The following is a 16,408-nucleotide window of genomic DNA, read 5'->3' on the forward strand; positions in this document are numbered from 1 at the left end:
CTTCTAAGATGGTACCTTTCTGCTGAAATCTCCAAAGGAAAGAGATGGTACATCCACATGTGGTGAGAGTAGAGGGCGAATGAGCACAATGATGCATGAAACTTCTTTAAAAGGGGTCTTAGCCTGTGTTATGGATAGTGTTGTCAATTTGACAGGATCTTGAACTACTTAGAGAGATAGACTGGCCTGGGGTAGGCTTTTGCAATCTTTAAGCCCACCTCCTCCAACAAGGCCATACCTCCTATTCATTTCTAAACAATTCAAAAGCTGGGGACTAAGCATGAAAATATATGACCTTATGGGGGCCATTCTTATTCAGATACATCTTCTAACATTATTATATTGGATGTTAAGTTTCAATGAATTTGGGAGAACATTCATTCAAATCAAGACACCAAAGCTAATCAAGAAGGTTTCCCGGAAGAGATGACACATGAAATGAAATTTGTAAGGTAGGAAAATTTATGTAGGTAGAATCAACTGGGCACTGAGTACATTTTCAGAAGAAGATACCTATATGTTAGAGATACTGTGTTTGGCACAAGATAATAAGATAGCATAGAGGAGTAATTGATGAGAATTATGGAGGGAGATAGATTCTAGAGATGAAATGGGAAATGTATATTTAGGCGTATGCTTTAATTTTTATTTCAAGTAGTACTCTCTCTTGGCATGAGATGAGATAAATTGGGGGAAAGGTCAAGTCAGATCTCTAGAAATTCAATTTTAAAGCTTTTATATTTCCATTTATCAGTGAAAACTGGGCTAGACATGGAGCAATGGCATTAAAAAGTATAAAATAAGTTGATCTAAAGATTAAATGAAAAAGGACATAAGATGTTCTCAGCACAGTTTGTCATGTATACCTACATAAGAAATGAGAATTATTGTTTCAGTGTTTGCTGCTGCTCAATGATCCATTGGGAAACCTGTGCACTAAAGTGGCAAAGGCTCCTATCAATTCTGGGAGCTCAGTGTGCTCCGAAAAGTACTTTCTCTGTTTTTAAATGATAGGTAATTCTTATTTAACTGATCAAATTAATAATTCAGTCCCTCAGTTAAATAAATTCAGTTGCATCTGGATGGAACAATACTGCTAACAGATTCTCATTCTCCAAGGCCTCTCTTTACAAACTAGCTGTTCAGTGACTAGCTGGTAAATATGTCCATTCAGGTTCTGAAGGAACAAGGTGTGAGCTGCAATTTCCCTTAACCCTAGATGTAGAAGACTATAACCATGTCTCCTTTCCCTTAGAGTAGGTCTAAGTCAGTTTTAAGACAAGCCTGAATTCAGACAAAAAGGGATTTGAATCTGTTTCTCATATGAGGAGTCAAATTTTAGCCCAGAGATGAGTAGAATTGCTGATGCACATAAGTATTATACAGGGTTCTCTAGAGGAAAAGACAGGGTTCTCTAGAGGAAAAGAACTGATAGAATATGCATACACATACACGTGTGTGTGTGTGTGTGTGTGTGTGTGTGTGTGTGTGTGTGTGTGTGTGTATGTGGTATTTATTACAGTGGTTTACAGGTTGTGGTCCAGCTAGTCCAACATTGACTGTCTACCAATGGTAAGCCTAAGAACCCAGTAGTTGTTCAGTCCATGAGGCTAAATATTTTAAATGATCTTCAATATATGCTGGAATCCTGAAGAAGTAATCTCAAATTCTTGTGAAAGAATGGGCTTGTCAGTGAGATCAAGAGGAAGCATGCAAAAAGCAAAAGCTTCTTCCATGACCTTTATATAGGCTGGCAGCTCAGATTAAATGTGAATCTTCCTACCTCATATAATCTGGAATATAAGTGGATCTTCTCATTTCAAATGATTTAATTAAGAGAAAATCCCTCTTAGGTGTATACAACCTCTTGGGTTTTAGTTAATCCTGGATGTAGTCAAATTGACACCAAGAATAGCCATCACTCCATACCCAGTGACTATGTTTGTACCACAGTAATTAAGCTGCTCTGATGCCATTCTTGATATGGCATTTTTGGTTTTGTATTTCTGTTGCCTTTTTCGTCTGACTCTGCAAGCACATGTTGCTTACATGATGTCTTAAATATATTTGTCACTGGGTTCTGAGTGATTTAGAGATTGGTTTCCTTTCTAATTTCAGAAAGAATACAAAACTATAGTTACTAGAAATGAGATTCATTTTCCTTTGGCAAATAATATTCAAGATTATGCACTCCATTTGTCTTCTGCATTCTCTCTAAGCTTCCCCTTTAACTGCTGAATATTCTTCAAGCAAATGGTTATGTGCCTGCATGCTTATTTGTGGCTGCTTACTTTTCTTGACTGGCCTGTGAGAATGGCAGGTGTGTATGGTCTGTCTGCTTATACAAAAGAAATTTGCTTAGAGTCTCTTTGAAATTTGGGCAGTATGAGTTTTCCTTTCTACTTGGTTCACTTTAAAGTTGAAGATCAGCCTAGTAAGATGTCTCAGTGGATAAAAGTGCTTGTCATCCATCCATGCCCAGTGATCTGAGTTCAACCACAGGAACCCAAGTAAAAGGAAAGATCTTGACTCTCAAAATTTGTCCCCTGGCATTCACATGCCTATGTACACACACACACACACACACACACACACACACACACACACACACACACACACACATGCATTCACACATAAACACACAATAATCATAACAAAACAAAGTTATGTTTTAAAAAGTTTGAGTATGATAAGCTGGGGCATTACAGTTAGCAAGCTGGAGAGAAATCCACAGTTGTGTCATAGACACATGTTCTCTGAATGGATTTCACCAGAGGGGCACTTGTCCTATTAATTCAATTCAAAACTTCCTTCTAATTTGGTCTTTTGTGTTGCTTAAAGTCATGGCACAATAAAATTTCATTTTTTTTTCTTCAGTGATATCTGCCTTAGGTGAAAAATACAATCTACTTTCCAAACTAGGACACATTATATCACAAAAAGAAATTTTTTATTAAAATAATATGTTAGCACAAATAAGACAGTGCACTGGGACATTCCCTGAAAATAGGATACAGGGTCACTCAAGTGATTTTTTTTTGCTTAGAACAATGGCAGCTAGTGTGCCTTCAGTTCCCTAGTTTTCCCATGGCCACACCACCATCTGCAACCAACACCTGTAGATTGGAGGACTCACTTTCTGAGGAGTAAGCCCATGCTTGTCTCTTAGGAGAAAACACTCTGGAATGATTCACTTACTCATGCTTTTCCTTGATTCTTTACTAGTGTAGATCCATGAGGAGAAAAAACATTGAGCTGACTTCCTGAGTTTCAATTCTGAACCCTTCAAAGCTTACATGCACCCATTTCCCAACATTCATTGCTCTATTCAGTGGAAGGAATGCTAGTTATTAGATCTCTGAGCAATGGTCTCAGATATCAACAGTGGCAGATATATCAACATAGAAAAAATTATTCTGAAATAGTAAAACAACTAGAAAAATATCTGTTTAACATGCAGTATCTCCCTTTCCCAACAGGTACATACCAAGAGCCACTGTCCTTTTTGTTGTGGTAAGGGATGTCGTAACAGTTCCCTGGTAGCTTATGCTGGGACTAAAGAAACGTACTTTAAAGAGATTTTCCAGTCTGGTTTTTGTAGTGTGAATGGCATCTGAGTAACTCTGCTTTCTACTTGAAGCCAGATGGTCCAATGGGCCAAGTCACATAGCAAAGAAATTTATGAATCTCATCATTAATGCACATTTGGTCCCTATAATAGCTGCATATAAATGTCTTTGCTTTGAAACATCACTCATTTTTCTCAAAGGGCTGCACAAGTACTTCATTGTGCTTGTTTTAAAACCTACTGCTATTACAAATGAAGCTTTAAAGCTTTCTAATCATCTTCTGCTGGCAAATTGCAATTCAATTTTCTATGGCTAAATAAAATAACAATCAAAAATGATTGATCCATTGATAAAGTATAGAGGGACAGGTAAGGGAACAGATAAATGACTAAAGAAGAACAACAAAATCTTAGTGATAGAATTTAAACAGTGAGTGTATGGGAATTGACCCGTTGTAAAATTCTTACAACTTTTCAGAATGTTTGAAAATTTGCATAGTAAAATATGGAAATATGATTACTTAATGTTTTAATTAAAAGGAATAAAAGAAATACTTTTATATTACCCTCCCTCTGACCCCATAAGGATGACTAAAATTGATTAGGACAAAAGAATAAAGTACAGAAACATAGCAACAGACTCAGGAACTCACCCATCACATGCCATTGAGTGCAGGTAGACACAGGGAGCTAGTAACTGACCTCACCGTCCTGGTTATCTTAGAGAATACATTGCCTCTCCCTGCATAAATGTCATGGTCCTAAAAGACATGCCTAAGGATTCTATGCTGTTGTTTGTTGCTAATATGACCTGGTAAGGAATGAAAAGTAATCATTGATGTAGAGTGAAAAGAGAAATATTGTGAGTTTAGAGATAAAGTATGCAATATTTTCTATCTTTTAGATGACTGGTTATAAAAGGGGAGAAAATGGATCACTTAAAGACCTCTAGCTATAAACTTCACTGGCACAGGCCCTAGCTACAAGCTTCATTGAACACAGCAAAGTAGCAGCTGTAGATTGTCCCTCATCACCCCCTGCCATGCTGTCTCTATTCCTATACTATTCTGTGCAAAGTGTCTATCTTCACTACTTAAAAATGCACAATAGAAAGTGGAATAGTCAAAATGAGAATAAGAAATACTGTTTCAACAATATCGGAATAATGCCCCAAGAGACACAGGGATATTTTATAAAATATTTCTTAGTATTTGTATTAGTTAGCTTTCCATAGCTATAACCAAAATAACTGAGAGAAAAACTTATATTAGTTTATGGTTACATGATCTTGATCTTCAGCTATCTATCTCTAGTATTTGGGACTTGAGCAATTATAGTTGATAAGATGTTTTGGTGCAGTGGCTGAGGCCAAATAGATGAAAGTCAGGCAAGGAACCCAATGTTAGCAGGAAACATACAGTGATAGGTCTCCCCCACACACACAGACCTCTTGTCTTATGGATATAAAGCCAAAGAAAGCTCATCTCAGGAAAACAAGAACTGATGGAATAATTTTTCAATGACAACTTTATTGAGAAATCAGGGGACATAATGATATGAAAACTGAGGCTAGAAAGTTGGTTCAGCAGTTAAGAGCACTTGTTGCTCTTTCAGGGTCACCTAGGCTTGCTCCCAGCATCCACATGGCTGATCACAACAGTCTGTAACTACTGTTCTTGGGGATCCACGCCATCTTCTGGCCTCCTGGACACTGGCCATGCACGTGTTGCACTTACATATATGCAAGCAAAAAACACTCATATGCATAAAATAAATTTAGAAAACTATGAAACTCAGCCAACCAAAACAACAACAAAAAACTAGATAATTGAAGGGATATGAAATGTGAAGGGAGCCAGGACTAGTGGCACATGCCTACAATCTCAGCACTCAAGAGGAAAGACTGGAGGATGGATTTTGTTTGAGGCCAGTTTAAACAGTATGGTGACATTGTCTCCAAACCCAAGACTGTGGTTATTATCCTGTGGTGGAATACTTGCCTAGAAAACACAAGGCCCTGAGTTTGACCTCTATCATGAGGAGCTGCTGGGGAAAATGTGACATTCAAAAAGTTGTTTCAATATGGAAAATAGATATTTACCAATTTGAATATAAACATTAAACTTAGCAATAAAAAAAAATTTCAAACTTCCAGGTGATGGTGGTACACGCCTTTAATCCCAGCATTCGGGAGGCAGAGCCAGGCAGATCTCTGTGAGTTCAAGGCCAGCCTGGTCTACAGAGTGAGATCCAGGACAGTCACCAAAACTACACAGAGAAACCCCCGTCTTGAATATATATATATACATACATACACACACACACACACACACACACACACATATATATATATCCAATTAGAGATCTCCATCAAATCCCTCCCCTCTGAGCTCAGGGAATCCCATAGGAGAGGAGGTAGAAAGGTTTTCAGAGCCAAAGGGGTTAGAGGATACCAGGAGACCAAAGCCCTCTGAATTAACTAAGCAAGGCACACATAAGACTAAAGCTGCAAACACAGGATCTGCATGGGTCTGCACCAGGCCCTCTTCATATATAATATAGCTAGTAGCTTAGTATTTTTATGGATTTCTGACTGTGAGAACTAGTGTGCCTCTGACTCTTGTGCCTGCTCTTAGGACTCTTTTCCTTATAATGGGCTGTCAAATTTTGACATGAGAGTTTCCTTCATCTTATTTTAGTTTGTCATGTATGGTTGTTATCCCTTATAAGCCTGTTCTTTCCTAAGGAGAGACAGAAAGTGAGTAGATCCTGAGAAGAGGGGAGATAGGAAGAACTTGGAGGAGAAGGGGGGATCTCTAATCAGATATATTCTATGAGAAAAAAAAAACTACTTTGAATAAAATATTCAACAAAATTTTAATAACTAACAGAAATTACTGTAAAGAAGAATATGCAAGGCCTAATGACCTGGTTCCCTGGTTAAAAGTACTTTCCATTCCAGCAGAGGACCTGAGTCAGGTGGCTCACAACTTCCAGCATGAGTACAAGCACTCACTGGCATATACTCCCCCTACATACAAATACATGCACAGACACATAATTAACTAAGATAAATCTTTTACAAAAGATCTGTACCACTTTCTGTATCCCACATAGTAAGAATAAATATTTTCTATTGTTGGAATAAGTAGCTTTTATCAGTACATATTGATTCCTTTTGGAAAATATCTTAAGAGGTTTATTTTGATTTTTATGTGTATGAGTGTTTTGCCTATATTTATGTCTATGCACCACATGTGTGCAGTACTTGTGGAAACCAAAAGAAGGCATTGGATCCTCAGCCATTAGAATTACAGGTGGTTATTAGCTACCATGTGGGTGCTGGGAAACAAATCCAGGTCCTCTCGAAGAGCAGCCAGTGCATTCATCCACTGAGTCTCCAGCCCCTGACTAATTTTTAAAAAGATTTGTAATAGTCTTCTTTCTATTGTCTTTTTTAATTTTGGAAAATATATTCAGAAATAAGACCTTATGCCTTGGAAAGCCCTCATACAATCCACTGGATCCTTTAAAGTAATTTCAGTGCCTCTTGAGTTTTTACTGGCTTCTCTCCTGTGAATAAGCCCAGAGCTGTGCAAAACACTGTCACCAAGAGGTGGCAATGGTTACGTCTGGTTTGTTTCTGAATTACAGACAATTCTTATATTTCACTTTTCTAAATTGATTATTAAAAGCATTTTTCATTTTTTTTCAGAAACTGTAGTAATACTTTTTATGTATTGTAATGGTACCAAAGGGCTCTAAATGACTTTGAATCTAATTTCCTGAACTCATCTCTATAGGCAGCTCATTTGTGCATGGCCATTTACTTTGGCTAGACATCCATGTGTGAGCTGTTAAGATGGCCAAGTCTTTGGAATGGGCAATTTCTTTTAGCTTTTTTTTTTTTTTATCTTATTCACAAACTGGCATCTAGAAAATTTATTAAAAAGTGACACATTTTGTTTTCATGCTTAAAATGATTGGGGACTTTTGTTGTTTTGTAAATTTATGTCTAAATTCAATTTCCCAGAGTCAACATAGTATAAATGCTTCCTGGGGGTAGAGGTGCAGTCCAGACATCTGCTCAGGAGGCTTATACCATACATCCTCCTGTGAAGGACTGCTGCTTAAACTATGATTGGAATATTTGTAAACTGCATTATGTTTTCACATGATGACCTTCTCAACAATATGTTTGTGTAATTTTGATGTTAGTGGATTAGGTTTGTGTTGTTAAGGTGGAAAAATGTGTTACTGGGAGGTAATTACTGTAAAGCTATTTAATTATTGATTTCTTCAACATAGCAGGCTTGACATTTTGCAGATATAATGAAGGAAAAGATATGCATTAACAGATGAGAATGGAATAAATGCACATTTTAAAGGAAGGCATAATTCATTTTAATAGATATGCAGTAATTACCCAGGAAGTGTGACTGCTTTCTTCATAAATGGCATTAACTATTCAAATTAAAATGACAGAAGTATAATATGTATGAATATTACAAGGGTGTTTAGAACCCTAGCATTGGCATAAGGATACATTAAAAACTTCATGTTTACCGATATCTTTTCTATAGTCTCTCTCTTCATTACCCTTTATCAAAAGTATGCTTTATTTTGAAGTGTTTATAGTAGCTTGTGCTTCATTCTTCACCTAGGAGAACATTTTTGTTTTGCATGCTTGTCTAATAGCTTTAAATAAATGCTACTGCTTCTCTTGAAGTCAATGGCTGTATTTCAGGCTGAATGAAAGATCAACTCGAGGCTTCCTGACTGAGCTCCTGCTCTTCTTTCCTGGTTTATCTGCCTTTCTGGTTTCTACTGCAGTGAATGCGCACCACCTCACTACATGGTAATGAGCCCTTAAAATGACAAAAGGAAGTGCTTACACACCCAAAAGTGTTCCAGTCTGAAGAATAGCTTATGGTGAAAAACACATTTTGAATTATCTTTTGGATTGCCTTCTGACTCAGTGTATGAGAGTCTTACAAGGAACAATGGCTTCTTTAATCCCAGCAGCACATGATGTTTGACGCACAATGTATGGCCACACTAGTCAAACGCTACGTCAGGCAAGCTTTGTTTGAAATAATATGCAGGCACTTTTCTTATATACAGAAAAAGGCTTTGTCGACTTTTATTTAACACAAAAGTAAACCACAGAGTCTTGGGAGTTCCTAAAATGAATTTGCAAAAATATCCTGAATCAGAGGGGAAAAAAAATCAATTTAGCAGAATAATAGTATTAAGTTCCTCCTTAAGACTTATGACCCAGTCAGCCATGGTGTTTGGGCCCAGTTATGAGCATCTAAGAAAAATGTTGAAAATAGAAAAACTGAAGAATGAAAAACAGATGACAAAAATTAAAGTAGAATAATGGATTCGAAAATGAAAAATGTTTTTTTGAGTTGATTAATAACACTAATTATTGCTCTAGATGTATAACATAATAAAGAAAAAACCACAGATGAACAAAATTTAACATGGCACAGTGGGAATGGTTGTTCTAAAAATAAAAAGAACAATAAAGGAGTATTTGATAAATCTCTACCAAAATGCAGACAACATTTGGCAAATATTCAGGAACCAGGCAGTGAAAAAAAGTTATCTCAGAAGAGATATGAAGCTACAATTGATGAATAACTGTGAAAATTAGTTAGAAAATTATTTAACAAGTTATAGCAAAAAGAAGTCTCTAGGCTTAGTTTCTAAATGCTAAGAAAAGCTAGTTTATAATTTACTTAACATTGAAAGAAAAATGTAAAGAATGTAAATTTTCAAATTATTTTTAGAAGATAATAATATTTAAGTAGAAATTGGCTAAAATGGAGAAGATACAAATTCCTATCATAGTCTTATTTACCACAGCTGTAAATTTCTTCAAGATTGAGAAAAAAGCTTAAATGTTTGCAGAGGAGTGCTGTGTTAAAATTCTTTCATCATTACTTGTGAATATATTTATATTCTCAAACAAATATCCAACCTTTAACTTAGTAGCAATACATAAGAAGTTATGTCTTCATATGAGATATTATGTAGTGATGCCTAATATCCCACCATAAACATTCTTACAGAAATGACATTTAATTTACATTGAAAATGAAAGGACTACATAATGGTTAGGAGAAGACAAATTATTGTTAGATGCTGTGTATAAATACCGAAGAAATCCAGCAGAATCTACAGAAAAGTTCATGAAACAATTAGTTAATATGTAAAAGTACTTAGAAATAAAATCATTGGCTTTGGCATTTTGTGTCTTCCATTTGGTCAATGGAGTTCTACAGAGAAGAATATGTTTTTGCAAATCATTTGTTCATCATTTCTTTGCTTTCCTGTATGCTTGCTTTCATGTTAATGTTTTTCTATCTGTATTCTCTCATTTTTGTTTTTATTATACCTAACATTTTTAAGTCTTAGATTTACCAATAATTGTGTTATTAACTTTATTTCTAGTTAAAAAATAATAATTAGCCAAGTGACCCATACCTGTGAGCACTGCAATTGGGAAGTTGAAACAGAAGGACCATTGCAAGCTGGATGGAATACACAGTCAACTCCAGGTTAGCCAGGACTACAAAATGAAGTTCTGTTTCAAAAATCAAACAAAAACCAAACAACAAACAACACGAAAAAAGTTTCTTTCTTATCACTTTCCTTTTGAATTGGAACTGTTTTTCCAAATTCTTCCCTTGACAATTCAGTATTCTCTACTAGCAAGGCCTTTTCAGAAATATCATATTTGGAGAGTTAACTAGAATTAATATTCTTAAAATATTAGAATATTCTACATGATGATCTTTATTTTTATTGGGTAGTATAAGGGAGTGGTTATATTTGTGTACACAAAATTCAGGAAGACCATGGAAAAACCCATGCTGACTATGGTAGTCTCTGTCAGAATCATGTACCACAGTTGTTTAGATAGCTCAGTGGTAGAGCACTTGCCTAAAATGGGTTCAACATAGCATTGAAAATACATATATATCACTATGAAGAAAATATTGATTTCTGGGAAAATATTTTCTAAACAACCTGCTTTTAATTGTTCATTAAAATTATGTACATTTCTAGGGAAAGATGTGTTTATTCAATGCATGAATGTAATACATAATGATCAAAAGAGAGTATTTACTATTTCTATATTCTTAAATGCTTATATCATTTTTAATCACATAGTATTCATGTATATTTAGGGTGACTAAGTGTGATATAATATATCCTGATTAAATCAAAGTGATGAACACTTCCACATCCTTATTGCATTTATTTGAACTTATCTCTCTTAGTTATTTGTAAATATATAGTAGGTTATTGTGAATTATAGATCCTCACTGAGAAAATATAGAACGTACTACTTCTACTAATTATGTCAAAGCAAGTTGTTAGCAAAGTTGACTAAAGTTTATTTTTAGTAGTTAACATTCATCTAGGTATGGAAGTGTTCTCCTTTTTACAGACATAATTGCAGGTACAGAAAAGCAGATAAACTTACAGAATATCAAAATTTATAGTTCTGTATACAGACAAAAAGCAGTTATAAAATGCAATAGGAGAAAATAATCATTTGTGATAGCAGGCAAAATACTAAATACTTAGTATCAATAATAATCAGAAATGTGAGGTGTTATGTGAAGAAACTGGTAAATCTAATTTGACCTAAAGGAAGATTTGAGTAAAAGTAGAATTGCAGACATTATCTCATATGACACCTCAATACTATATATCGACAAAAATTCAGCCTACTAAATTATGGACACAATGACTTTAACCTGCCTCCAAACTTCTCTGCTATTTGAAAAAGTAATACAAAGTTTATTATGAAAAACGAATGTACAAATTGCCTTGGAATTTTTAAACGAAAGAAGAAAGGGGATGGATGTGGATGGCGTCGAATGAGAGAAGCTAGGGAAGGTGTTCCAACACAAACAGTAAAACTAAATGAGCAGTGCTTCCTGATTCTGGATCTGTGGGTGTAATGGTGGTATTCCACTAACTGAGAAAAGGAAGTGTATTCGCTGAGCAGTGTTGACAGAGAGTAACTCTGAGCAAACAAAACCTGGGCTCCATTTCATTCATTTACCAATGTAAATTATGACTAGAGAAAATTAAACCACAGAGCTTGAGGAGAAATACACATAAATTTATTTAAATTTTTTGAATCAGTGGAAACTCTTTCCATTTAGAAAACAATCTATAGAATCTATTTATACATAAAGAAAAACATTAACCAACTTATTAAGTCACGATTCAATTGTGTATTATATATGGTATGTATGTGGTTACCAAAAAGAATACAATACACAGCACAAACATTTGGTAGGTTAGGAGCAATGTTCTTAACTTAAAGAAATTCACACAAACCAGGAAGTACAAAATATACTTACTCCAAAGACCTAACAGACAAATTACTGGAAAAGATAAACTGCCAATGAAAATATTTTAAATAATTTGCTCTGACCTCATAATTAAAGAAGTCCAAAAAACATTAAAATGCCTTGTTTTAGTCAATCATATTAATGACAATTAAAGTGAATTTTAGAATATCCATTGCCAAGAAGAATCCAGATAAATAGCCATTGCTGTTACCTTGTTGCTAGAGTCCACACAGGAGTAACTGCAGTCAAATATGAAGGCCATATGCACCAAAACACACAGCATGGACATATTCATTCATTTGACTTTGAATGCCTTCTTCTGGGAAGTTTTCTAATGAAATGCATATTTCCAAGATGTGTATCAAGAATGTTCAACATAAAATGAACAAACTTTAAATATTCAAAATGGCTACATAGTTACTTGTTGAGTAACTATGGCAAATGACCTGTGTAATGAAAGGCTGTGTAGTCCTTTAAGCCACAGAGTATATCTTCAAGTGTAAACACAAAAAAACCTACAGAATAAATGATAGTGTTTTTAAAAATTAAAGCAACAATCACACACACACACACACACACACACACACACACACACACACACACACACTGTAGGCCCTTTGGTAGCAAGAATATACTGCATTGTGTGCATGCTTTATGATTAAAATGTATCTTTTAAAATTCAAAGGCAATTTAACTGATTGTCCCTTTGTAAGACAGTGGTTGTCAAATTCGTTGTGCATTGAAATCATCATGGGGGTTTGCTCAGCCCCAGATCATTAGTCCTGACTGCAGACATTCCCATTCAGTTACTCTGGTGTGAAGCCTAATCATTTCAATTACCCAGGTGAGACCTGTGCTGATTGATGGTCAGGAATCCATACTGGGGACTACTGATGTGGAGAAATTAGGCTTCTTGTTACACCTTTTCCTTTTAGGATCAAAAGTGGCAATGCAAGTCGTCAGATTCTGTGGCATTTGAATTATCTTTATCCTTTCAAGATTTTTTTTAACAACCAAATGTTAGTTTTTAAATGTTAGTTTTATTTCCATGAAATAAAATAAAATCTACTGCCTTTTAGTTATTAACATTTTGTTCATTTCTTTAAAATAGACTTAGTGAATATATAGCATAGTTTCTGTGTCCATCTATCCATTGATGGACAGCTACATGGATTTGATAACTTGTCTGTTGGGATTGCACTTCAGTCAACATGGGAATGAAAATATCCCTTCAACATAATGATTGTCTTTCATTGGGTTATACATGCAGTATCGTGTATGCACACACACACACACACACACACACACACACACACACACACACACAGGATTCAGCCATAGTAATGAAATCCTATCATTTGCTGAAGCATGGGCAGTTCTGAGAGACTTTACATGAAGTGAAATAAGTCAGCCACTGAAACATAAGCACTGCATATTCTAGCTTACATGTGCAAGCTAAAATCATTGCTCTTACAGACGTAGAGACAAGTGCTTGCTATAGCCTGGGAAAGACATCTAGCACATAGATGAAGAGGTTAGTTAACAGACAGAAGAAGCCAGTTGGAAGGGGAATAATTCCTAATGTTTGATAGCACATTGGACTAACTAAAACTGATAAGAGGTAATTTTATATTTCAAATAAGGTTGTGGAAAAGGTTTTAAATTTCTCAAAACAAGGATCTAATAAAGATTTGAGGTAATGAGTATGCTAATTATCCTGATCCGATTATTCTATATTTAGTGAACTATCACACTGTATATCATAAATTCATAAATATGTACAATTATATGTCAACTAAAATTTAAGAGCTAGAATATTGAATCTCATATTTATTCTAGAAGCATCCTAGTGTTCCAATCTGAACTCACATTTCAGGATGACTTAGGTGATATTCTAACAAGCTAAAATACTGAGAGCAAAAAGTATCAAAGCTTTTTATAACACTTAATTTAGGACCAGATTAGTCCATAAGATAAAAAAAAAAACAGTAAAAGAACCATTTCTGTGTCCTGTTTTCTTTAAAAAAAAAAAAAAATGATGGCATAAGCAAACTGTCAATATGGAAAGACATCATTTGTGATGTCATGGAAATGGCAATCTACACATATTTGTATTAATTAGTCTTATGGTTATACTGCCTCCTCTGTATATAAATAGAATCTTTAGTACAATAACCAAAAAAAAAAAAAATGTTCTATCCAACTCTCTTTTCAGAGACCACTTTTCCAATCACTTCTCTTCATATTATTTCTGTTTTGTTTAGACATTTTCCTAACCCCATTGTTCATTTTTCAGTCTCCCTTAGGAGCATCCAGGAACATATGGGAACAAATATAAATAGCTGAGACTTTGAATTGCTGTCTTGCCAATCCTCCTATCTTCAGTAAGGGCAGAAAACCTGAGCAAACAGGCATTGCACTAGACCATGTCGGCAGCAGAGCAAGCCACGGTCGGGTTACCCAGGGAAGGAATTCTCGTGTTTTGTTTCCCATACCAAGGCTGTTTTTCTCTTTCCCCTAAAGATCAAATCTGGTGGTTCATTAGCTATTCTGGCTGATCTCAGCTTCCGCTGTGCATGCTCTTGTCTTCCCAGCCCCACACTCCAGGGGTTTGATAGAACAAGGTTAATACTTGGAAGCATGGTCAGGAGCAAATTGATTGCAAGGAGGGGAGGTAAAACTTGTCTGTCACCATCTCTTTATGGCTGCAAGTTAAGCAGGCAGCTGCGTCAACTAACGCTTTGAAACTCTTTCCTGACATCTGTTACAGAGAACAGTATTTTTCTCAAACTACCTGCACAGAACCCTATTAGCTACGGTCAGATGACCTGACAGATAACACCCTTTAAAGCAACTGAACTACATCCATAACGGCTTCTCTGAGTGCTATGGAAATTATCTTCCACTTTCTTACTCTAGGCCCACCCAATCTGGCTTTATTTAATTTAGCAAGCATTTGGTGCCCATCCCTTCTAAGAAAGAACCCCCTTCCTCACAACTCTCGAAACTGCCATCATGTTGCTTTTGATTAGAATCACAACCTCAAAGAATTGAGAGGTAGCAACAGAGCCAACTAGCACGGCACTAAGCTAGCCCACAGGAGGGAAATGCCCATCATGATGAGGTAGAAGGCACCATTTGTCCCCTTTCACATGTCATAAGGAGATGCTGAACTCGGGCACCAGATGGGGAAAACACAATTGCATCTCACTGTCATTCATAACTCAGGTTATATTCTTGTCATTGTAGAGACCTGAACGAAGGAAGGGGTCCAGGAGCACCAGGCAGGGTGTAATGAGTTTGTCTTGCAGTAAGGATACAAATGAATACATAAAATTAAAGGCTTAAAGAAAGAGTGACATTTGATTTGGGATTTTCAGAGTGAGTCATACTTTGACACATGGGAGTGTCATGGGAAGGGCTATGGTAGCATTCGGAAAAAAACAAGAATGTCCGTTGCCTATAATTGTCTTAAAAGAATGCAGAAAATAACTTAAAGCCTTTCTCTGGTATTCTGAAGGATGCAAACCATAGCTTCATTCTCAGTGGAAGGCTGTTCTCTACATTGTTTAATCTTTCAGTTGCAGTTTATTAAGACATGTGTGGCTTGTCTTGTGAGTCTGAGTAATCACTAGCATTGTGTAAGGAAATGCATTTGCATGACAGTATAAGAATGTCAAGTTGTCTTTCAAAACTACCCGTAGATAAAAGGCTTGCCAAGGCCTGGGCTATCTCTGAGTGCTGACTGTGGGAACATCCATCGATGGCATTCGCTTTACTGTATGCACACATTTCAATCAGCGCCAAAGACTTCCTGTCCACAAAAGACTGGACAGTCTTTACCTCTTGCTCATAATGCCACATTAGCATTTCCATTCTCATGCGCTGTGGTTATAAGAGGCTGGGAGATTTTTAGAGAAGCATTTCTCAACCTGTAGACACAAAAAGGAACTGCTTTGAGTCCACTAAAGGGCACCATCAAAATGGGGAGACCCCTATTAAAAGCCTCCATATTGTACCTTAACACCTTCAGGGACTGAGAGGGTAGGAATTTGAGAAAAAAAGAAAAATATAGAAGAGGGTCATAATGAGAAAGATAAAGGAAGATGGTATGTGTAAACCCCTTTGAGCAAATTTCTACAGTGGCACAGACCATAAGAAGTCCACATCAGCATCACTCAGGGTATCTTTCTTCTTTCATCCCTGCAGCTGTGATGATTGATAAGGTTCAAGACAGACAGATACTTTGAGGAGGTGTAAACCAATATACCCTGAACTGTCCAGCTTCAAAAAAAATTGAATTTATTTGCTAAACAACACCAAAAAGTTCAAATATCTTTTCACCTTTATCTACATACTTTCTCCAGTGGTGTGCTTGTCAAAAATTTCATATGTGGCATCATAAAGGATTCTGGTTATGAAATTAAGGAAATTGTTATTACCAATGGTTAGAGGA

At 35.9% G+C, this 16,408-nt stretch overlaps 1 protein-coding gene across 4 annotated transcripts in view; it reads left to right on the top strand.

Annotated features, from left to right (window-relative positions):
- Macrod2 (mono-ADP ribosylhydrolase 2) overlaps nt 1-16,408 on the top strand; it is a 1,982,629-nt gene that overhangs the window by 1,697,111 nt on the left and 269,110 nt on the right. The window lies entirely within an intron of this gene.

This window comes from Peromyscus maniculatus, chromosome 4 (genome assembly GCF_049852395.1).
Source record: "Peromyscus maniculatus bairdii isolate BWxNUB_F1_BW_parent chromosome 4, HU_Pman_BW_mat_3.1, whole genome shotgun sequence".
In the NCBI taxonomy this organism is placed as follows: Eukaryota; Metazoa; Chordata; class Mammalia; order Rodentia; family Cricetidae; genus Peromyscus; species Peromyscus maniculatus.